Source organism: Myxocyprinus asiaticus, chromosome 15 (assembly GCF_019703515.2).
Source record: "Myxocyprinus asiaticus isolate MX2 ecotype Aquarium Trade chromosome 15, UBuf_Myxa_2, whole genome shotgun sequence".
In the NCBI taxonomy this organism is placed as follows: Eukaryota; Metazoa; Chordata; class Actinopteri; order Cypriniformes; family Catostomidae; genus Myxocyprinus; species Myxocyprinus asiaticus.
The window spans coordinates 16,816,041-16,840,149 of record NC_059358.1 but is presented as its reverse complement, the minus strand read 5'-3'; positions in this window follow the sequence as shown (position 1 = coordinate 16,840,149).

The following is a 24,109-nucleotide window of genomic DNA, read 5'->3' as shown; positions in this document are numbered from 1 at the left end:
TTACATTACAGTTTTTCTGAATTGCAAAAACACATTTCTTGAAACCTTCAATGTATTTATGCAAGTAGAAATTAAGATTAACCTAGATAAATGCTGTAAAAGCATTGTTCATTGTTAGTTCATGTTAAATAATTGATACCAGTTGATTATTAATATAACTTACTGTAAAGTTTTACTGTATTTTTTTTTTAGTTAATTGCAGCTCTTTTTTTTTTTTTTTTTTTTTTTTTTTTTTAATAGAGCCCACATTCAAAATGTTTAGTCCCAGCTTGTAAATATTATGGTCATTACAATATGACTGTGTTTCAAGGTCTAGGTGCAATATAATGTTGGTAGATTACAGTAGGAGAGGAGAGGAGAGGAGAGGAGAGGAGAGGAGAGGAGAGTTACATTCCTGGGTAATGTGCCCTGCTGGGCTGGCATGAGGTGAGGGAAAGAGGGGGTAAGGATGGAGGGATGGAGGAGTTGAGGAAGGTGGGGGGAGCTGATGGGGTGATGGGCCCAGCAGTCGAAGCTATGGGGACAGATGGCTTCCTTCGCAGGGGCTGAGAGAGTCCTGGTTTTCACCTGCAACCCCATGGGAAAAGCGGCCTCCTGAGAACATGCAGTCTGCTACAGGCTGGGTCCTGGAATGCTCCACCTCAGATAAAGAGAGAAAGAGAGAGAAGAATAAGATTGAGTATTTAAAAGGTAAAAAAATAAAAAAGAGTGCAAAAGGAAAATTGGAAAATAATATTAAATGCGAAGTTGCTTTGCTACTAATAAAACCGTACCAAATATTGCACCCAGCCTTGGCAACATATATATAATGACAGTTGGGGTCAGGAAAGTTATATTTTGCATGTTTACATGCACACCAATGTACTGAGAACTACCAAAAATCAGCTTATTCCAAATATCTGACAATGCATGAAAACCACGTTTACATGAAATTTGAAATCATCACGTTAATCTCTGCTTTTGATGTCAAAATGTAAACAGGCATGCACACAGGACTTGTGCACAGTTTGATAAGCTGGTAAATGAAACATGCAGAGCAACATCATGGTAATGGCAAAAATCTATGTGTGCTGATCGGTTTATGCTTTAACCATTTATGACTTTTACCAGATAAAGGAAAATCATTGAAGGCATTTACATGACCTTACATGTTGTAAATGTATAAAGCATAATGGGTGTAAGATCATGCATGTAAACACACTTCATATTTCTTTGCCATTTTCCCCTCAACTCCACAAACTACCATGCTTTAATGGACACAGCCATGTTAATACCATCTTTTTGGTGCTCCCTGGGGTAATACCTTGGTATTATTTGAAGTACTTTGGAGTACCATGTAAATTCCTTGGTAAATGAATATGATCATTATTCGAAGTACCATGATTTTACATTTTGATACCATCACTGTGATATCAGGATACTACCACAGTACTTTTTAGTATATGTAGAGCACAATTCAGAATTGTTCTATATGTATCTGAATTATTTAGTTGTATAAATATATGAGTAGACTATAGAGACTAGAGTCTATAAATTCAATCATATAGATTATAAAAATTATGGATAGAACAATAAAGAAATGTATCATTGTATCTGTTGCTACAAACAAAAATCACACATGAGGTGGTCATTCATCCTTTTCCATCCTTTGATTGGTTTGATTGGCCAGCCCCCAACCACTGTTGGATCATGCAGATGGTGCTTTTTAGGGTTTTGAATGAGGTCACCTAGGGTCATGATGAAGAGACAATACCTCGACCATTCACTCCTCGCTCCAGCAGAGTTAGCTAAAAGAGAGTGAAAGTAAACAAAGAGCAATAGCCAGGGAACCGAGAGAGAGAGAGTGTGTGTGTGAGAAACTACCAGGGTCAGGGCGGGGGTTTAAAGTTCTTGTGCTGTACTGCTGGCATTTAGGTCTAACCCCTGTTGGGGTTCAGTGAATTTAGAAAGCACTTTAGGAATACAGAAATTCAATCTTGTAAATCTTTCCAAAACATTAGCCTGCAACTGTAACTAAAGAAAAAACTAAAACACATTTCCCCCTTCTGTGAAGCAAAGTTCTTCAGTCTACTGTCAAAATTCTTTATTGACACAAAACCAGGCTGATGTTAACTGTGTTACATAACACATTCACTCCTATATGAAAATATTACACAAGACTATTATAAGATAGATTCCATAGATGGATGCCTATAGTAGATTCATATACTGTATGCTGTGCCATTAACTTTGAAAGCTTCATCCTATGAAAGTGTTTTAAATCTATTCTTAATATTCTGTTATATGTTTAATGTATGTGCTGAAAAGAAACATTATGCATTTCTTGAATGTACTATATATAAGAAAGATGCACACATGCATGAATTACAAAATTTCTGTTTGGATTCCCTTTGTCCAAACATTTAAATCCAAAACTTATATAAGAATCTGCTAATTCATTCATCACCATAAATATTTACATTTGAAATTAAAGTATAAGAGCCTTGTTCAAAATACTGTATATATTTCCTTATGGGGCTGTATAATACAGTCCAATATTTACACAGTATTTACAATGAGCATAGCAGTTCATAAAGCAGATCAGGGTCAAAAGCAGGACATTACATTTAATAGATAAAGTATGATGTGTGCTATGCCTGGTGAGTGCAATACAATAACAATGGATGACATAATACAGGCTGTGAAAGAGAGATTCAGCTTTGAGGTGTTCATATGAGCATACTGTAGGTGATCTTTCACATACTGCATATACTGTTTTGAGCAGGTTCTCATGTTCACACACATATTGATATTTACATGTTATTTCATCACATATCATGTTCAAGGTTTGTGCAACTCTCTGCTGTTTCAGCCATAAAACAAGATCTACTGTCACAGTAGATCACAGTAGATGTTGTATGGCTAAAACACAATGAGATTGCAATACAATACCTAAAAGTGTCAATGTATATTTCACAATCATCCAGAAACTGTTTAAAGAACCCCAGTATGGCTTCCTAACAGATGTATTGAAGCTTAAGTGTTCCATGGTAAGAGCTCAGACAGGGAGCATTTGGCACGCAGGCATACACGTGCTTTATTGATCTTATCGGCTGGAGGCCCCACATATCGATTGAGATGATCAGCAGTTCTATTGAACTTTCTCATCTTATGGTCAGCATGACACCTGTTCCTGCTGGTGTGCTCCATAAAGGCCTGGTTCACCGAAGTAGTAAGTACATACTCCAGATGTAAAAAAAGAGTAATAAAGAATGATCGATTCTTCCAGTTAACACATTGTCGTTGTATTAAGTCAGTAAACTGACTGTGTGTTCAAAATGCTTTAGAAAATCCCAGATTTAAAGGGTGCTCACCTCAGTTCAGGAGTTTACCTCACATTTATTTTTATTAGTTTTTAACATTATCAACTAAATGAAATTACATCATAATAGAAAAAAAGGGGGGGAAAATAGAAGAGAAGAAATTTTATGATCATAACTTTCTTGTGGTTGTTGTTGTTTTTTTTTTTTTTTAAACAAATATGAATTGCGTGTGCTCAGCGAGTACTGACATTGACTACCACCCCTGGAGTTGCGAGTTCGAATCCAGGGTGTGCTGAGTGACCCCAGCCAGGTCTCCTAAGCATCCAAATTGGCCCGGTTGCTAGGGAGGGTAGAGTCACATGGGGTAACCTCCTCATGGTCACGATTAGTGGTTCTTGCTCTCAATGGGGCACGTGGTAAGTTGTGCGTGGATTGCGGAGAGTAGCATGAGCCTCCAAATGCGGAGTCTCCGCGGTGTCATGCACAACAAGCCACGTGATAAGATGCGCGGATTGGCGGTCTCAGAACGGAGGCAGCTGAGACTTGTCCTCCACCACCCGGATTGAGGTGAGTAACCGTGCCACCACGAGGACCTACTAAGTAGTGGGAATTGGGCATTCCAAATTGGGAGAAAAAGGTCTAAAAAAAGCAACAACAACAACAACAACAACAACAAAACAAATACAAATTTTAAGACAAGTGCAGAAGTATCAACACAAGTAGAAAGTGCAACAGCCAAGGTCTCACAGAGGAGACATGTCAGGGAATGGTAGGTATGCTCATTTTAATGAGACAGCCTCTGTTATGCTAATCGGTTTTTGTGCTTTCCGTTTTCACCATTTCTTCCCTTGCCCTGTCTTCTGGCCAGCAGTATCAATAGACTGGGAGCTGCCCGCTGCCCGTGAATGATGACCACCCTCTCAGACACTTGCCCCCCCCCCCCCCCACCCCACCCTCCCAGCCTGCCCTACTCCACCTCCTTAACCCCAAAAACCTCCTTTTTCCATCTGGACTTTGATTGACAGGCGCTGGGAAGCAGGAGAAGAGCTGAGGTTCACAGATCATTAGTAGGAAAGAGAAATCTGTGCGTTTTTGTGTGTGCGTGTTGGGGTAGGGAGGCATTAATCCTCACAGTGACACCACAACACCCCCATCATGGCCCCTTTCAGACCCAAATCCTCAGCCTTGGGGGTCATTAAGTCTAAGGGGTAATTTCACAACTTAGAGTGGCTAATCTGTCTGATCCATCACAGTTGGACGAAGAAAGATTTTGTTCACCACAAGAAGCTCAGAACTTTTCTCCATCCAGTTGACCAGTCATTATGGTTGAAAATCCTCCAGTACTTTCAACCAATTATTTTCAGTGTGTGTTACCTCATTCTGTAAAATCTGGGGTAGCACAATGTTGACAGAAGAAGATCTTTTCCCTGTACCATTGTTGGTTTGATTCCCCATGCTGGAAGATACTTAGATTTCTCTTTCTGATTCAGATTATCACTGTATTGTATTTATGTGAAAAAGTTAAGCCAATAATAATTCCAATGTGAATGAGAGGCCTATACGTAGCTAAATCATTGCGTTGCAAAAAAACAACAAAAAAAAAACATTAGGTGTGGATGTGGCCCCAGTCCGCTAGCCAAAAAAATTTGTTTTGTTTTTTTTATTTAAAAAAAATATATATATACTATCAGCATAATATTTTTAGTGGTAAATTTAATTGAAAAATTAATTAAAAAAAATGAAAGTACTTAACAGAGTATTTGAATTTGGTATGTATTTGTATTTGTTCCTTTAATGACAGTACAAAACGTCTCAGTTACGAATGTAACTGTGGTTCCCTGAGAGGGAACGAGTCATTGTGTAATGACGCAATTGGGTCTACGTCAGTGGTCTCACGTGGTCTGAAGCCTGCATACAATCACGCTGATTTATCGGCTGATGGCGCTTAAGCGACAATCATAGGGAGCCACGTCACGGGCTCTATATAGGTGAGCGCTTGGCGCCATCTCGCCAGATTTTCTGTAAAAGGCATGAGCCTATGCAGCAACTAGAGTGTATGGCCAGCTATGCAACGTCTCATTCCCTCTCACGGAACCAAGGATACGTTCGTAACCAAGACGTTCCCTTTCAAAGAAACATCGATGTTGCATAATGACGCAATTTGGACGAGATACCATCACGGCTTGCGAACAGTAGCTGCCAACAATCTAAGCCTGTGTGGCAAGCTTACAGCAGTGCACAAGAGAAACAGAAATCTCAAAAACTTACTCCTGGTCCAACAGAGAGAACTTGGGAAGCAGGAGACAAACTCTTGTCCAAATTATAATATCTAACAAAAGTATGCAGAGAGGACCATCCTGCCACCATACAAATGTCTTCCAAGGACGCAACTCTAGCCAATGCCCATGAGGATGCCATGCTCCTTGCAGAGTGGGCTTGAATACCCAGTTGCCTCGTAAACACTCAAGATTGCATCCACAATCCAATGATACAGTTCCTGCTTGGACACCGAAACAACCCTGCTGAGGCCAACAAAGCACAAAACAACTGTTCTGACTTACGCCATTGGCTAGTACGGTCAATATAAACTCACAGAGTCCGTACTGGGCATAGCATATGTAGCTTCCTATGCTCGTCGGACTCAAATGGTGGAAGAGAAAAGGACTGAAAATTAATAATCTGCGAGCAAAGGACGTAGAGATGACTGTAGGCAAATAGCCCAAAAGAAGTCTCAGCACGATCTTAGATAACCCCCAAAATCCATGCACAATGGATTGACCGACAGGGCATCCAAATCACCAACCCTCTTAAATGATGCCAATGCTAATAACAGGGCTGTTTTTAGAGTCAGAAATTTATCAGATACTGATCTTAAAGGCTTGAACAGAGCAGCCAAGAGCAACTCTAACACCATAGATAAATCCCATAAACAGACACAGATGAAATGAAAAGGTCTAAGCCTGCGTGCTCCACGCATAAAACGAGAGACAAGAGAATGTCTTCCAATAGAAACTCACCAGCACATGCTCAGCCACTATAGTGGCCACATAAACTTTAAGTGTTGCTGGGGTAACCCCAGCCCCAAAAAAATCCAGCACTGAACCAACTGGGCAGTGGACTGGATCCTCACTCCGCACTGCACACTAAGAGGTGAAATTATGCCATTAAACGTATATAACCTTCTCATTTACGGAGTTCTAGCATTTAAGATGGTATCAACCACAGCGGGGGACAAACCATCATTCAAAAGAGGACCCCGTTTAGGTAGCCAAACCCACATTTTCCATAACTTGGGCCAGGGTGTCAAAAACTGCCCCATGCCAGAGACAACATGTCCAATCTGACTGGAATCTCCCAAGGCATTCTCTCCAGGAGAGAGACCAGAGTCAAAAACCATACTTGAGATGGCCAATACGGCGCCACTAACAGAAGCTGAACACGATCCTCCCGAATCCTCTGGAGAACCGAGTGCAGCAGGTTGGTCGGTGGAAACGTGTAAAGATGTGCTGTCAGCCACTGATGCGCCAGCGCATCGATACCCAGCATGCCAGGGGCGAGAGAGAAAACCAGAGGGGACAGTGTGACGCAAACAGGTCCACTTCTGCTCTGCTGAACCTCATCCAGATTTGTTCTACAATCTGCGGATGTAATGCCCATTCTCCAGGCATCAGAACCTGTCTATACAGGAGATCCACTCAAAATTCAACCGGCCCGGAATATGTACTGCTCGTAGAGACAGCACATTGTCCTGTGACCACAGAAGAATGTGATGTGCCAGCCTTAGCATGGCACGAGAGCACACACCTCCCTAATGGTTGATGTAGCCACCACCGACCTGTTGTCCGATCGAATGAGGACATGACTGCCCCAAATTTCCGGAAGGAAAAACTTCAAGCCAACAGCACTTCTAGCATCTCCAAACAGTTTATGTGCCAATTCAGCTGCTGACTCCTCCACACTTCTTGAGAAGGATGGTTCTCATACACAGTGCCCCAACCCATAAAGGAGGCATCTGTCATTATCACCTTGCAGCAACACTCCTGTCCCAGTGGAACACCCATCCGAAGAAAGCGGTTCCGTTTCTATGGTAACAGAGCTTGGTAGCACATACGCGTCACTCTGATGGGACGAAACGCATGCGTCAGTGGTTGAAGTCCCTTTACGAAGTTCATCCAACACTGAAAAGGTCTCACATTCCCAGGGGAATGATGGCGGATGCCATGATCAAAAGTCCCAAAAGCTTGTGAAAAGTTGTCGCAGGGAGAACATGCCCCACTTTGAACATCGCTATACACTGGCGAAATGACAGAACACGAGTTGGTGACAGGAGCGCTTACATTGTCCGCGAGTCTAGCTCCACCCTAGATTGTTCAAGTGACTGAGAACAACATCTCGGTGTTAGGCAGCCAAACTCTCTGAGTGAGCTAACACCAACCAATCATCGAGTAATTAAAAATGTGGATGCTTTGAAGCCAAAAGGGCTTCAGTGTTGCATCCATGCATCTTGTGAACATATGAGGTGCTAACGCAAGTCCGTAACTTTGCCCCCAAAAGCGAACATGAGAAAACACCTGTGCCTTGGCGTAATTTGAATGTGGAAATAAGTATCCTTCAAATCTATTGACACAAACCAGTCCCCTGGCTGCACTTGTGACATTATGCTGTAAAACAAAAATGCATTCTCATTCAGATTACCCAATTCGGACTTGTAACTGCTGTCAAACCATCACATGGGCAGACAGAGGAATTAATGCATGATTCTCTATTGCAGCACAATGAGTAACCACTAGATGGCACCCTTGGCTTACCTTTGGAGGCCGCCTTGTAATCAGCGGTACAGTGGAGGGAAGCCCTTGCACCTCCATCATTGTGACTGATTGAATGGGTTTTAAAAATGTTTGCCTTATTATATTTAGGCATAATGACTGTCGTCCTGAAGTATGCTTACAGCAGGAATGTTTACAAAGAGTGTTTTGAAAGGGAAAGTGTGTATGAACACTGGGGAAGAGCACTTATGCTTATTGTATATCCATAATGCCTGTCCCGAGACCCTTGGTTATTGGGACAGAGGCCGAATTGGTTCGGGTAAATATAACAAGGGGTCACTATGAATGAATCAACAGCAGAGGATGCCAAATAAACCATCTTCCCTAGCATTAGAACAGGAAAAAATATTTGAACATGGGAGGAACTGAGAGCAAGCAGGTTTTCCACAAGGGCTCTAGCAATTATTATGGGGTGAAGAGTGTGCGACATTTATGAGAGTGTGATTCATGAAAACTTGTGCTTATTACACATCGAATTCCGTTATGCCTGTATCGAGGCTGAATTTGATCAGGCAAATATAAAGAATGGGTCACTCTGAATGTATTTACAGCAGAGAATGCCAGATAACCCATCTTCCCTAGCATTAGAATGGAGAAGAATGTGTGAACATGGGAAAGAAATTAACAGAGGCTGGATTCGAATGATAGGTTTCTTTTTTCTTTTTTTTAAACTCAATCCCCAGCGTAAGCCACGGGGAAATCTGAGCCATAACCTACCTTATAGGCAAAGTTTGATACGAATTGGCCTCCATAGAAGAATTTTGATGCCAATTTGCCTCCACATACAAATTATGATCCAGTGGTTTCTTATGGTCTAGTCGATCATCCATTCACTCTAAATCTCTAGTGTCCGATGCGTATCAAATGGCGAACTCGCAAGAGGATAAGCAAGAGCGTGACCGACGGAGAACTCAAAACACAACTCTTAACAATGGAAAGACTGCAAAATCAGTGAGTGCAGAACTAACACATCTTAAAAGGAGCGAGGAGCATGAAGTACGTGCCACCATTGAACAGGGACAGAGATAGAATTTGCATCTCTTCACACGTCAAAGAAAAGACGGCCGCGCAACCATTTGAGTTTCACAGCTCATGGGACCCAGGGAGATTAGTAATGCCAACGAAGCATCAAGCGCATCAGTTCACAATATTATATTGGCCTGAGCACCTATCATGCTGAAGCTCGCCTGCCGCGCAACAGGGCTCCAAAAACGGGAGAGAAAGAAAGAGACCCGTGCCTCATTGTTTTTGTGAATTCTCTAGTGTGACAAAATAGAAGAAATTAAGTATTTTTAAAGAAGTGGCAACCTTTTCCATTGTTCCTGCAATGAAAAACCTCCAAATCAGTGTTTTCTGATGGAAAATGGCCTGCGTGATGCATAACGGTGCCGAACTAGGCCGCGCTCCAGATACAGGAGTATGTCTCGATGGTGAGAATGGTGTGTCTGTCCGGAGGGAGAAAGAAACACAAGGAAAAGTCAGGTGCCTGTCCTCAATCCTTCATTTGACAAGAGCCGGATCCTCAAGGCTCATGTGGCTCCTTTCAGAGACCGCTTGGTTTGACAGAGCCTCGATGAAGCGCCATCGGGCCTGTTTAACAGTGTGGTTGAATCCACACACAAACGGCTAATTTCCAGTGATGTCCTCACATGTTGTCACTCAAAATGGAGAACATAGTCCTCGCTTCGGCGTGAGTCGCTAGTAAACAACACGGCCTTAGACAAATTCCTGCACTGAAGAAAATATGGCGAGATTGCGGCAAGCGCTTGCCTATATAGAGCCCATGTTGGGCGTCCGTATGGGTATTGCTTAAGCGCCGTCAGTCAATAAATTGCCATGATTGTATACAGGCTTCAGACCATGTGAGACCACTGATGTAGTCCCAATTGCATCATTAAGCAACGTTGATGTTTCCTTGAAAGGGAACCTGATGATCTATGTTATCACAGCATGATTTTGAGAATGATTCAAAGAGTGTCTTGATTAGTGACCTAGAAATAGTGCAGAATCTTAAATATTTCATTCAAAATCCCAAAACTTTCTGTTTGTTTCCAGGTTTAAATTAAATGTAAAATCTCATATTTTCAATATGGATTTTTGGACCCCACTGTGTATGCAATAGTACAGTCCTGCTCTGAGTTAATGTTTTTATTGTGTATTTGTTCATTTGTTCTTGGATGCAATTGTTAGAGAGAGGCCACAACGCTTGTCTGAGTCACTCTAGAGAAGTTGTGAACGTACATTCCCACTTACTGTCTTTCCTTCCTTCTCTCTCGTTCTCCAGGGTGACAGTATGTCTGAAGTCTGTATGGGCCGGGAGACAGTAATTGAGAGCTACTCAGCATTGGAGTGTTGGGACTCTCTTAATGGAGAGCTGCTCCATAGTCAGCAGACCTCCACACCCAACCCTCCATAATGATAGCACCTGAGAGAGAGAGAGACAGAGCAAACACAGACCAGACTGCTCCATGCCCTGACCTTTTAATCTGTCCTTCACTTCTCTCCTTCCCGATTCCCTATGTCTTTTCCCACATATTCCTGTACCACCTGTCCTTTTGAATCTGCCCATTTCGATTTGTCCTTAAAGGATTATTTAACCCCAAAATTTAAATTCTGTCATGATAAACTCCCCCTCATGTTGATATCCAGATGACTATTTCTTCCATGGAACACAAAAGAAGATTTTTAATAATGTACTTGTCGCACATTTCCGTGCAATATCAATGAATGGAGAAATTCACTTTAAAAATATTATTGACATCCTTTCTAGCCATGTTCATGAGAGAAGTAGCAATGTCTGAATCGTCTGGTTCGTTTGTTAATGAATTGTCATTTTGGGTTGGATTTGTTCAATGAATCATTTGAACCAGTTCACAACACCAGTCTAAAATAATGTGGTCATGAATCAGATTTTGGATCTTAAATTTAAATATTGCAATATTATACTTGAGTGAAAGATTATCAGAGAATACTGAATTTCGGTCTGTCCTTTACACAAAGCTTTAATGTGGCATGGACATGAGTTGTACGGAGCACTTTTATGATACTTATATGGTGCTATTGCATTCTTTTTGAAACCTAAAATCTCCAGTCCCCATTCATTATAATTGCATTTAAACATGTGACTAGTACATTATTATCAAATGGATTTGGAACTACATTAAGGTGAATAAATGGTGGCAAAATGTAAATTTTTAGGTGAACTAACTCTTTAACTCTCATGAATTGTCACTGTCAACTGTGAAAGCATATGCATTTAAACACATTGACAATCAGCATTGCACACTGGAACAGCTGGACCAAGAGGGCTTTCTGGTTTTAAACTGATCAGCTGGCTCAATGGCACCATAAATCTATGTAAAGCCCAGATCTGCCGCTCATCCTCTGGCTGGCCGGCCCTGTGATTGGCAGAGGATGAGCTCGGAAGGAGGAAGAGCATTGGCCCCATTTGCAGACTGAAAGTAGTAGGAAGGATCCAGCTGTGACTCTGTCGACCTGCTGGAGATTCTGAATGGGGTTACCCACACGCTCTCAGCACTCTCTGGAGGATATCAGAAGAGAGGGCATTGACAGAATATTCAGCTTAATAATATCCAGGAGAACGAGTCTAAGAGACAAAATGTGAGAGTGAAAGAAAAGAGAGAGTGAGGGATGGGGGATTGGAGATTGAGATGACGGGATGGGGTATTGGTGGGGGAGAGAGGGGCGCAAGTGAGCAGCAAGACGTGCCAAAGAGGGAGTGAGAAGGTGGGTGAGTGCAGCGGCAGGCGATGGGACTGCACTAATTGATCTCTGGGTAATGCAGGGAGCTATGTCTCAGGGGCCCAGCAAAGGGAGTGGAAGATTGGGGGGGGGGGTCATTAGAATGCAAATCCAGGTACATAGCAGGAAGGAGGAGGAAGAGCTGAAGGAGGTTCTCTATAGAGATGCAGCTGGACAGACCTTCTAAAAGCTTTGAGATTGAAGGAATACACTTGCCGCCCCCTGTGTTAATGTCTCTTTTATTGGTCCTCATTTTTGTTCATTTTTTTAAGACAAAAGGGAAGGATATCCGTGGCAGGGGTGAGTGGCAAGGGTAGGAGGTGGAGGGGTGGGAGGGAAGAGGGCCAGCCGATTGGGGTATCATTTTTTATTCCCCCTAATTGACGTGAACAGTTCTTTTGACCCTAATTAGCAGTCTGTAATCTCTCATTTGCATATCACAAAGGCAACACTATTTGCATATTTGTAAACGAGAAGGGTCTTGCATCTGCATGCGATCCCCTGTTTCCTTTTCTCTCCATTTGTCGTCTCCTCCCTCCCTCCCTCTCTCTCTCTCTCTCTCTCTCTCTCTTTCAGTCATACATCGTGCCAGACAGGGGTGGTGTACACAGGACTACATAAGAGATTGGCACTGACTGCTAGTGGTATTGGCACTGTCTCTGACAAAGAGGTAGATAGAGACAGAAAGTGAATGACAAAGAAAGAGAAAGAGAGCAAAATAAAGTTCTAGTAAAGACAGTGTGACACATGAACGAGTGAGAAAGAGACAAACTGAGAAAATGACAGAGATGGTTAAATGAGTTCATTATAACAAGAGAGAGAAGAAGCTAGACATTGTGTGGCAGGCTTGTGTTTAATATGGGATTTACAGTGACTGACTGATCTGCCATTCTGCAGACTTCCACCAGGGCTTCTCATCATTTCTTAAGATCTCATAAGAATGGTGTATTTGATAGATCAGGATTGATTGGGATCTCTTCATCGGTCTCACTTGCGTTTCTGTTTTTGTTCGTTTCACTTTCCTTTCACTACCAAAAAAGCTAATTTATTGGATATTGAAGGTTATTAGATATTATTTTAGATTATCTATACATTACTGCCCTATAAAAAGTTATAAACATTTTGATTTGTTCAAAAATAAATCAGTAGAATCTTAAAAGGCAGAACATTTAGATAATCTTAATGGTTATTTTTGAAGTCTGATGTAAGAACCTACTACCACAGTAGACACCTCTTCTGAAAAGACCAGCTTTAATGTATAGTTCACCCAAAAATGAAATGTCTTTCATCCTTTATGCACCCTCATGTTGTTCCAAAGCCACATGACTTTCTTGCTCCTTTGGAACACAAAGTGATAGCCTCAGTCACCATTCACATTCATTGTATAGAAAAAAGATAGAGTGAAGGTGAATGGTGACTAAAGTTGTCATTCTTCCTAACATCTCGTAAGTAAATGAGAATTTAAATTTTGGGGCAAACTATTCCTTTACCGCCAGCACATAGTATGTTGTGTCAACTTGATCACACAGTCGGCATGTTGTTTTCGAGATTTCCAATACCCTAGGATCATACACATTATCTGACAAGCAGACACATTTTGCTCACTGATAAGCGCCATCTCCCATCAGACATTTTTGCATCAGCTCAGCCATGTTTACCTTCCTCTGTTTCACAACCGGAAGTGCATTGCTTCAGTAGCGAGGGAGACCCAGGTTCTGATCCTGTGCTAAAACCAGAAAGTAACTGCATTTACATAATCAGCGATGAGCGTGATTCAGAGGTTGCATTTTCCCCTCTGACATAAAATTTTAACGGCACTCTGATGGTTAGGTTTAGGTTTGGGGGTTGGGGCTTCAGTTTATGAAATATGTATTCCTCTTTACTGTATAAGCTGAAAATAACACGCTTCACAATTTGCTTTTGCCGTCACTTCGTGGACATTTCACCCGGAAAATGGAGTTCACACATGCCCATACTCCAAAAAAACTTTCCACAAACAAGCCACTGGGGGCAGTGTTTTGCAATTCGGTAAGCACAGAACTATTTTAGCTAAAGAAAAGTCAACCTACTCTTTCCAATTTCATTGTGAGATCAGTCTGTTAAGCATCAGGCTTCTAAACTATATTAACCAGCAAGGCTTTCTTGGTCAACCAATTTCATAAATAAGGTTATGATGGTTGACCAGCTTCAGCAGGTAAGGTGATGCTGGTTCACCATCCAGACCAGCACCAAACCATGACAAAGCAGCTTAAACCAGCCTAGACCTGTATGGAAATTCATGCTGATTTGATCTGGTCTTTTCAGCTGGGACAAATGGTGCTAACATGCTACCAGACTATGTTTAGCGCATTACAGCTCCAGTAGCTCAAATCTGAATTACCTGTAGCATTCAGCAAATTTACCTTCTTAACACCTGAACCATGCAATCTAAGAATAAGATCACCTGACAAGTGGAATCAGGTTATCTAGTGCTTAAAAATAGATAATGTATGCAATAACCGCTATGCTGCTGATCTGAATAAGACCAACAACCATTAAAGACCCTGCCCGTGTGCCAGCTTTAACAGAGCCCTTTAAAAAAGTCTTGTCGGGCATTTCTCATTCCCTTGTCATGGCTGACCCTTCCAATGCTTCCCTCAATTACTATGGAAATGGGGGCTAATTGAATGGTCGGTGTGAAATAGAGAAGACAACATGGCCTACATTATGATAAGGAGCATAGATAATAGGTGAGCCATCTCACTGGGGACGCTTGGTTTAGTGGCGGATTGAACGTGGCTCTCCCTTATCTCTCCTGGGGTACAGGTATTCCAAAACCTGTGCCATAAGTCCTGATGTTAGCATTAGCACCTGGCATGACCGCCAGGTTTGCCAATGGTAGGGCAACATCTCCTTTTGTATTCACTTGTGGCTCAGTCTCAATATCCTAAGGATATGGAGGCGATTATGTGGCACTGATTTTTGCATATGCCCCTCACTATGGGATGCCCTTTTGTGCTTGCTGCTGCCTTTCTGTATGGATTAGCTTCGAAGACTTGCGCGACAAACGTTTTTCTTGCATGTGTTTGTACTGAATTATCGCTGTATGTGGGAAAGTAAGCCCTTAAAGGGATAGTTCACACAAAACTGAAAATTCTTTCATAATTTACTCACAACATAGTAATTCAACATAATAATTTCAGAATATATTCATAATTTAATCTTGATGAAATCATAAGATGTTGTTTCAAGTCGTATATACAAAAAAAAACAAAAAAAAAAACAAAAACATTTTAGCTAGCATCCTATCCAAGACTTTATTTTAAGAAAAGAAGCATTAGTTAACATTTCTGTTTACTCATTTTATAGTGAAAAAGGAATTACATTTTGGTCTGTTCTCACCCAAAACCGATTGTATCACTTCAGAAGACATTGATTAAACCACTAGAGTCCTATGAATTACTTTTATGATGCATTTAAGTGATATTTGGATATTCAGAGTTCTGGCCACCATTCACTTGCGTTGTATGGACCTACAGGGCTGAAATATTCTTCTAAAAATCTTTATTTGTGTTCTGCAGAAGAAAGAAAGTCATAAACATCTGGAATGTCATGAGGTTAAGTAAATAATGAGAAAATTTTCAATTTTGGGTGAACTATCCCTTTAAACACCTTACTTCTAATGTATGGGAGAGTTGTTTTACAATACATTTCTGTTTCATATGGAAATTATTGCATTTTAAGAGCTCCACAACTAGCCTCATTGTCACCAAATGCACTTCAAGAGGTCTCGGAACAAGCGCACCTTTTCAGCTCTTGGAGGAAGAAAAAGAGGAGGAGGGAAAGCTTCACTTTGATTTTGTTTGTGCTGTGGAAAAAAGCTGCATCGCCTCTGCAATTAGCCTTTATAACCTGCGTGTGTATGTGTGTGCCTGTGATGAGAGCAAGAGTGAGAAAATGTAAGCTGTTATAAGCACATCTTTTTCCAGTGTTTAAGAAGATTAAATCAAGCTAGTTCAATGTACAAGGAATGTTGTTCCACCTTTATACTACCAAATTCATACTGATGTTTAGTCACCACAATTCTTCAGACAATTTACTTCACATTGATGTGAGAAATCATTTTAGAGTCTTTGGAATGGAGAAAATTCTCTTTGGTTTGATAAAGAAATCTTGGGGGCTGTTCAGACTGAACATGTTCTTGCGCTAAATCTAAATGCAGCTCAAGAAATACTTTATTGTAGTGAGACACAATTTTAAAAGTTGATGTTCTTTTTAACCTGACACAGAGCCTAAAAAAAACGTGGTGTTCCTGCACAAGATGCTGAAAAAAACAAGATGCAACACAACGGTCAAAGATGTCCGTGTAGCACATGTTTACATATAGTAGATAAACAATGGAAAAAACAGCACATGCTGGCGCAAAAATGTGTTCATGTGAACGGACCCTTATTCCTTCTCTCACTCACTTCCAGTTGCTTTCTCTTTCTCTTTATTTCCAATGAATGAGTCCTTATTTCTGCTGTTCTCCAAACCACTGTACACCACAGAACTGTTCAGAGTTAAATGAGTCTGAATTTCACTTTAATATGTTATTTGGCCTTTTTTAAGTTTTTAAAACAGCATTTGGAGTAGACTTTATCTGACCTGGTGTGCTAGTTTCTTGTGTGAGAATGTCTTTTAATAGTGTTCCTATCTAGAGAGAGAAAAACAGAGGGGGAGAGAGTGCTTCATTCATGTACAGAACACATGGAGCAAAGCAGTCAGCTCCACCCAATCAACACACCACGCACCAGCCTAAAAGCAGGATGAGGGAAGAGAAGAGAGAGAGAGAGATGCCGAAATTGATAGATTGAGATTTGAAGATGTTTCCTCATGATGCCTGGTCATCCTCCACCTCAATTCTTTATTTTCTTTTTCCTCTCAGCTATGTTGTTCTGTTCTTTATTCTCTTTCACGGCTCTTCCCCGCTGCGGGCCTGCACGAGCCCCCTGCCTCTGCCCCATATTGGATCTCAGTGGGCATTTGGTGTTTTTAAATGAATAGGCAAATGAGAAGAGAGTTCTCGTCAACAAGGGTGGGGGTGTCTGTGGAATGGCGGGGCCAGGTTTGGAGTGAGGACAATGCTGGGCCTAGGTGACTTGGCCAGTGGGCAAAAAACAACCCCCCCTCCGTTTAAAAAAAAAATTGCCAGGGGTGGATAAGTGCCCTGGAGACAGTGCACATTTCAATATGGTGTCCCGTCAGGTTTGGATGTGCGCACGCGCCGTGTCGGGCACTGATCTGTGAGAAAAAAGCCCTCCACAGCCTCCTCCTTTTCTGCGAAATCCAATTCCAACTTTTCAAATTGCTTATTGCTCTGTGTTTTCCCTCCTCCTGGGGGTGTGTGTATGTGCGGTGAGTTTTGGTAGTGTATTAGTCTTTTCAAAGGCTCCTTCGTAGCTCCCATTTGCCTGTCGAAGATCACCTTTAACGTCCTCACTTTGGTGCACCATGTGTGGGCTTTTGCATGCTAGACCACTGTGATGGCAAGATGTAACTAAGACACAAACACGCACATGTGGGCATGTACACAATCATACAATCACACTGACACACAACAGAGTGAAAGCTGATGACTAAGGCAGGCAGGAAGAGCGCATTACCAAGGTGAGGAAAAAAGAAAGGATGCTTCAGAATAGCAGCAGGTTAATGAACTTTTGTTTGATGCTTCACTCCCAACGCCTCATTGGAGGTCTATTAGAGTAAATACTCAACAGAGAGGTGAGTAGATTGGACTTTTGAATTGGGAAAGCTCTGCTGGGACTCTACGGAATAAGACTGTGCGCATGTCCTTTGATATGACCTGCACAAAATGACAAACAGGGTCGAAACATACAGGAAAAAAAGGGGGTGGAAAAAGAGAAAATTTAGAACAGAGACATGGAGAAAGAGAAAGACAAAAAAAAAAGTGGCAGGTGTTATAGGGTTAGTTCACTCAAAATTGGAAATTCTGTCATCATTTACTCACCCTCGTATATATATATATATATATATATATATATATGAGACTTTCTGTTTCTATAAAATGTAAAAGAAGAAATTTGAAGAATGTAAAGGCCTTTATTACACTTCTGCATTCGCAGAGTGGAAGCTTCGCTTAGTAGCATAAAACAACTTCTGCTGCATTCTGTTTCAATGACAGTGCCCACAGCGTGGAATTATTATGGACTATTCCCTGTCTGTCACTCACTCGACGTTGTGTCGATGTCATCTCACTGCCCCCTTTGGTACTCCCTGTCCGAGATGGACATGGCTCGACATGGATGCCCTGGCGCACAGCTGGCCTCGGGGGTTATGCAAGTATGAGTTTCCTCCAGTGAGCCTCATTGCACAGACACTGTGCAAAGTCAGGGAGGATGGGCAGCAAGTCCTGTTCGTTGCGCCGTACTGGCCCAACCGGATGTGGTTCTCAGATCTGATGCTCCTGGCAGTAGCCTTTCGGGACCAGGTGGTGAACCTGCAAGTGCTCCCTTCAGTTGCTGTGTCCAGTTCGTGCCCTGCGCATCTATCTGCACCGCACGCAGAGATTCAGATGCTCGGAGCAGCTCTTTTTCTGCTTTGGAGGGCAGCAGAAGGGGAAAGCTGTCTCCAAACAGAGGCTGGCCCATTAGATTGTGGATGCCATTTCCTTGGCTTACCAGTCACAAGAACTTCCATGCCCCTTAGGAGTTCGGGCACACTCCACTAGAGGTGTTGCGTCCTCCTGGGCACTGGCAAGGGGGGTCTCTCTAGCAGACATATGCAGAGCTGCGGGTTGGGCTACACCCAATACCTTTGAGAGGTTTTACAACCTACACATAGAACTGGTTTCATCCCGAGTGTTACGAGGTAACAGCAGGTAGGCCAGGCAGCCGGTTGGGTGTACTACTTACATTATGCCCTTCCCCTTTTTCAAGGTGATAATGTGCATTGTTTTGTCAATGTGCATTGTTTTCCCCGTTGGTAAGTCCATGTGAGGTATCCTCCACATGTTAACCTCCCTCCGGTAGGATGTGGTCTCCGTAGTGCCCTCCCTCCTGGAGAGGGAAGAGCACTTCCCAGCGTTATTCTAGAAGGTGCTCAGAGGGAAATTGCTTAACAGAAAATATCAGGAAAGGCCACCGCTGTAGCCTTCTTGGGTAAGTGCCTCCTCCCCCCTTAATGGGACTAGGGAGACGCCTTACCTAAACTCACTGGAAGGTCACGACGTGGTCGAGCGCTTGCCGTGAGGCACGCAGCAGCTCTTCCATACTTCGTGACATGGTTCAGCGCCTGCGGTGTTTCCTATAGGAACCCCTAGTGTCACTACATCGACACAGCTTCGAGTGAGTTACTGACAGGGAATGTCTGGGTAACTGGTGTAACCCCTGTTCCCTGATGGAGGGAATGAGATGTTGTGTCCCTCCTGCCGTGGCGCTGAACCGGCCGCTGACATGGCCGGGACTTTCTATCGGCTCAGCATAAATCTGAATGAGTGATGCATGCCATCTCCTTTTATACCTATATGTCCGGGGCGGAGAGTGGCATGCAAATTCCACTCGCCAATTCTCATTGGCCTTTTCTATTTTAAGCAAAGGTGATTGGGGGTGTCACTACACCCAGCAGAGGCAATGGGAAATTTGTTTTTATCCCATCTAGCGGCCACCACCCTGCCTAACCTCTGCTTAGCGGCCGCCACCCAGCTTGACCCCTCTCCAGTGGCTGCCACTCCACCTGTCCAATAACCTGCAGTCGCCAACGATCAGTCTGCCAAACTCCCTGTGGCCACCAACGACTGGTCTGCCTAGTCCCCTTGGGCCATCAACATCCAGTTTGCCCAGCTCTCTTTGACCCCTGCCCAGTCGGTTCAGCCCTTCGGGGACCCTACCTGTCCTTTGGCACTTGGACCTTGCCCTTGTCTTTGGGTCCTCAGCCCATAATACCCTGGACTACTGCTCCAATCCTCAAGCCTCCTCCCAGGCCACCAGACCCCGCCCTCTACATGGATCCACATCCCTGGCTGCCAGACCCTGTCCTTTTCCTGAGGCCACCGGAATCCATCCCCTTCATCAAGCTTCTTCCCTACCTGGATCCTCCTCCCTGGCCGCCGGTCCCCATCCCCCTACCTGGATCCTCCTCCCAGGCTGCCAGACCTGCCTCCTTTCTGAAGCCTTCCCCCTGGTTTCCCCTACCCGCCTTCCCTGGTCTGTCCCGCCGGATCTGCCCTGGTCTTTTCTACTGGTTCCGCCTTAGTCTCTTCCTCCTACCCCAGCCTGGTCTATGTCTCAGCCCTGCCCTAGTCTTTTTTGTTTTTTGTGTGTGTCTGTGTTTTTGCATCCCTTTGGGAGGTGGGGGGGAGGGATAATATCAGGATACTGTCAGTTATAATTTTGATGGGATCCTGACATCCATGTTCTGTGTTTGTGTTGAGCACAAGGGTGTAGATTTTTATTTGACATTTGGAGGGTTGCAGCGTGAAGCATTTACATGTTTCCATTCATCATGGTATTAATATTGGGGGGCGGGGGGGGGGGGGGTTGTACTTGCTTTATTTGATTATTCCCCCTGGAATCTACTCCCCTGGTTGAGCACATGGTTCAGGGTTTATTTCCTGTCCAGGTGCTCTGTCTGTCTTTGTTTGTGTTTCTGTGTGAGCGTACGGCTTGGGGTTGTATTTCCTTGCCGTGCGCTCTTCTGTCCATTTTGTGTTTCACTTTTTGAGCATGGTGTCTGGATCCTGACTTCTGTCTGGTTCAGTTTAGATTCTGGTGTTGGGATCACACTTGTCTTTGTGAGTGCATGGCTTCAGATTCGGTTCTGTTGTCTTTTGTGCTGTGTTTTTTTTTTTTTAGCACATGGCATATGATTGTGTTCATTCACCGTGTGCTCTTCTGTTTTGTCAGTTGTGTTTTGTGTACCCATGGCTTCCGTCAGGATTGTTTTCCTTGTGCTCTCCTGTCTCATGTCTAGGCCTCCTCAGTTCCTTCCCTATATATAGCTCCTCTCGTGTTCAGTCCTGTGCCAGAATGTTTTGTGGATTTGTGTCTTATCAGCCAGTTGGTTCCAGTCTGTTAATTTGGTCAGTTACATTGTTGTTTTGATTTGTAGAGTTTGTCGTTTTTCTCCATTGTGAGATTTTTCTTTGTATTTTGTTTCATTTTTCAGTAAAGCCATTTGGGTCCTGCCTCAACAAACTGTGACACCTACCTCACCTTCCAATCATTACTCAGGGATGATGAAGTAAATAAAAACAGTGTCATGATGTTTTATGATTTTAAACAGGATGTATGTTAGAAAGGAACACTTCACAGAGTATAAGTAAGTTTTTTATTAGAGGAATGCAAGGATATAATAGAAACAAGAGTACATTTACCCATTAAAAAGCATTAGAACAAGACAGGGGTATACAGTATGTCTAAAAAAAAATTTTATTCAGAGTAAAGATTATACAGAGTATTTGCGATGATAATGTTCACATTGCTTTCATGTTACTTTTTATATCTTAATGTATGATTTAAGATCCATTTAAAAATTTTCAAATAAAGAAACATTTCCATCCCAGAGTCCGATTACAGAAAATAACTGGTTTAATCATTGTAAACGTGGAGTTATATCCTCATAGTTTGAATACGATGATTGGGGAATCGTCCACTCACGAGTCGCGACCGAATGCAATGTAAATAAAACAGAGATGAAAATGTCCCAGTGTCTACAACTGAATTATATTTACAAAAGGGAGATGAGCATGCTGCAATAGGGAAAACAGTGACATTAAAACACTTAAAGTGGTAGATAACACACATTGTAAAGTGCTGTGTTAATCAAAAGAAATGATTAAACGGCTGATATTTACTGCCAAGTGCATCCAAGTTGGCTTAATTTATTCCGAAAAACTGCGATCGTCTATAGACAGGTCAATGGGTGGATGTTTGGTTAACCTACTATTCGGAGCCGGATATGACGGCATGCGGACTGTGATAAAGGCCTATTTGGCTCTTTTTTCCATGTAATACAATGAATGGGGAGCTTTCAAGCTTCATAAAGGATACAAAAGCACCATAAAAGTATCATAAAAGTGTCAGATTCGTAAATTAATTGTTCTTTTGAGTCAGACCTTTTCAATTAATTGTTTGATCCATTTCACAAAATGAATCAATAATCTGGTTGCAACACCAAATTGGCCCACATGCTAGGGAGGGTAGAATCACATGGGGTAACCTCCTCGTGGTCGCTGTAATGTGGTTCCCTCTCGGTGGGGCGCGTGGTGAGTTGTGCATTGATGCTGGTTGGCGTGAAGCCTCCATACGCACTTTGTCTCCGCGGTAATGTGCTCAACAAGCCATGTTATAAGATGCACGGACTGACGGTCTCAGACGCAGAGGCAACTGAGATTCGTCCTCCGCCACCCGGATTGAGGCGGGTCACTACACCACCACGAGGACTTAGAGCGCATTGGGAATTGGGCATTCCAAATTGGGGAAAAAAGGGGAGAAAAATAAATAAATAAATAAAAGATAATCTGGTTGCAACGGTTCACGAGTTTACAGCTCACTGGAGGGGAAGACTTTTAGTGAATAACGATGTAAATTTGTCTGTTTTTCACCTAATGCTATTGTAGGACTTCAGAAGACTTGTAATAGTTCACAAGTCATATGGACTACGTTTATCATACTTTTATGGTGCTTTTCCTTCCTTTTTGAAGCTTAAAATCTCCAGCCCCTATTTCTTTTAACTGCATGGAAAAAAAAGCACTCTCGAAATTGTGAAACATACTGTATCTTCTTTTGTGTTTCATGGAAGAAAGAAATTCTTATGGGTTTGGAATGACATGAAGTTGACTTAAAGATTAATTGATATTTTGGGTGAACGATTCCTTTAAGGGAAGTAAACAAACAGAGAGTCAAAGTGGGAGAGGTAGGGAATGTGTTATAGTGTGTGCGTTCTCATGTGTCACAGAGGTTTTGTGAAACAAGGGTCTCCAATAAAGGACGCTTAAATATTTATGCCTTTGAAGCAACAAGGGTGTGACAGTTCAGCACACCCTCCACCACTGTGTCCACCCAAAGAAAAGAGGGAGAGCAGGAGAAAAGGGGAAAGTTGATTGAAATATTAATGAGCTAAGTAAATTAAAGCTGAAACAATGCACACACATAAAAGAGGTTTCATCCTCAAAGTCTATTTTATTGTCTGTGATATTGTTATGTGGTGTGTTGGGAGTGGGGGGTTGTGGATGGGTGCATTGTGGGAAATTAGATAGACTGCTGAACTATAGGCTACAGAAAAAATGGATACAGCAAGATCACTAGGCCTGAGGTGAGCAAGGAAGATTACATGCCTTTATGTTTAAGGTCAAAAGTCATAGCAAGGCCCACACAGCATCTGTGCCCATTGAAAACTCAGCAGATTTCCACACAATTTTAACACCCATCATTCACATATTTCTACATTTCCCCTGTCTCTTGCATATTGGTTTATTAAATATTTTTGCCTAAAATCAGTGCAGAAAACACACACATAAAACATTAACAAAATCAATCCAGGTCTACTCATGATACAGTCATGTCACATATTGGAAACATTTGAGTAAAGTGGAGAAAATGAAGAATCTCACTCAAAAGATTATTCATTCGAAAATGAAAATTCTGTCTACTGTTTACTCACCCTTATGTTGTTCCAAACCCATACGTTTTTCTTTCTTCTATGGAACACAAAAGAAGGAGTTTTAAGGATGTCCCATTTACTGATTTCATTAAAATGGCAATTGGTGGTGACTTACTTTAAACAGGGTCGGATGTAGGATAGTGCGAGTGTTCCCTTTCCCTCCACCTCAGCTCCCCAAAATCGAGCTGCGGGTGTTCGTGAAATACTGGACCGGAACTGTAAAGCATTTACATTTACATTTACATTTATTCATTTGGCAGGCGCTTTTAACCAAAGCGACTTACAAGAGAGGAAAACATAAGCGAATCATCTTAGGAGACAGTGGTATGAAAAGTGCTGTATTACAAAGTATCACTAGCATCATAATAGTATTCAAAATAGAATAAAGTGCAACAGAAATTATTATTTATTTTATTTTATTTATTTTTTAATTTTTTTTAATGACTGGTTAAGTGCTCATGGAAAAGATGTGTTTTTAGTCGTTTTTTGAAGACAGAGATTGAGTCAGCTTCATGGATGGAGTTGGGAAGGTCGTTCCACCAACGTGGTATGATGAAGCTGAAAGTCCGGGAAAGTGTT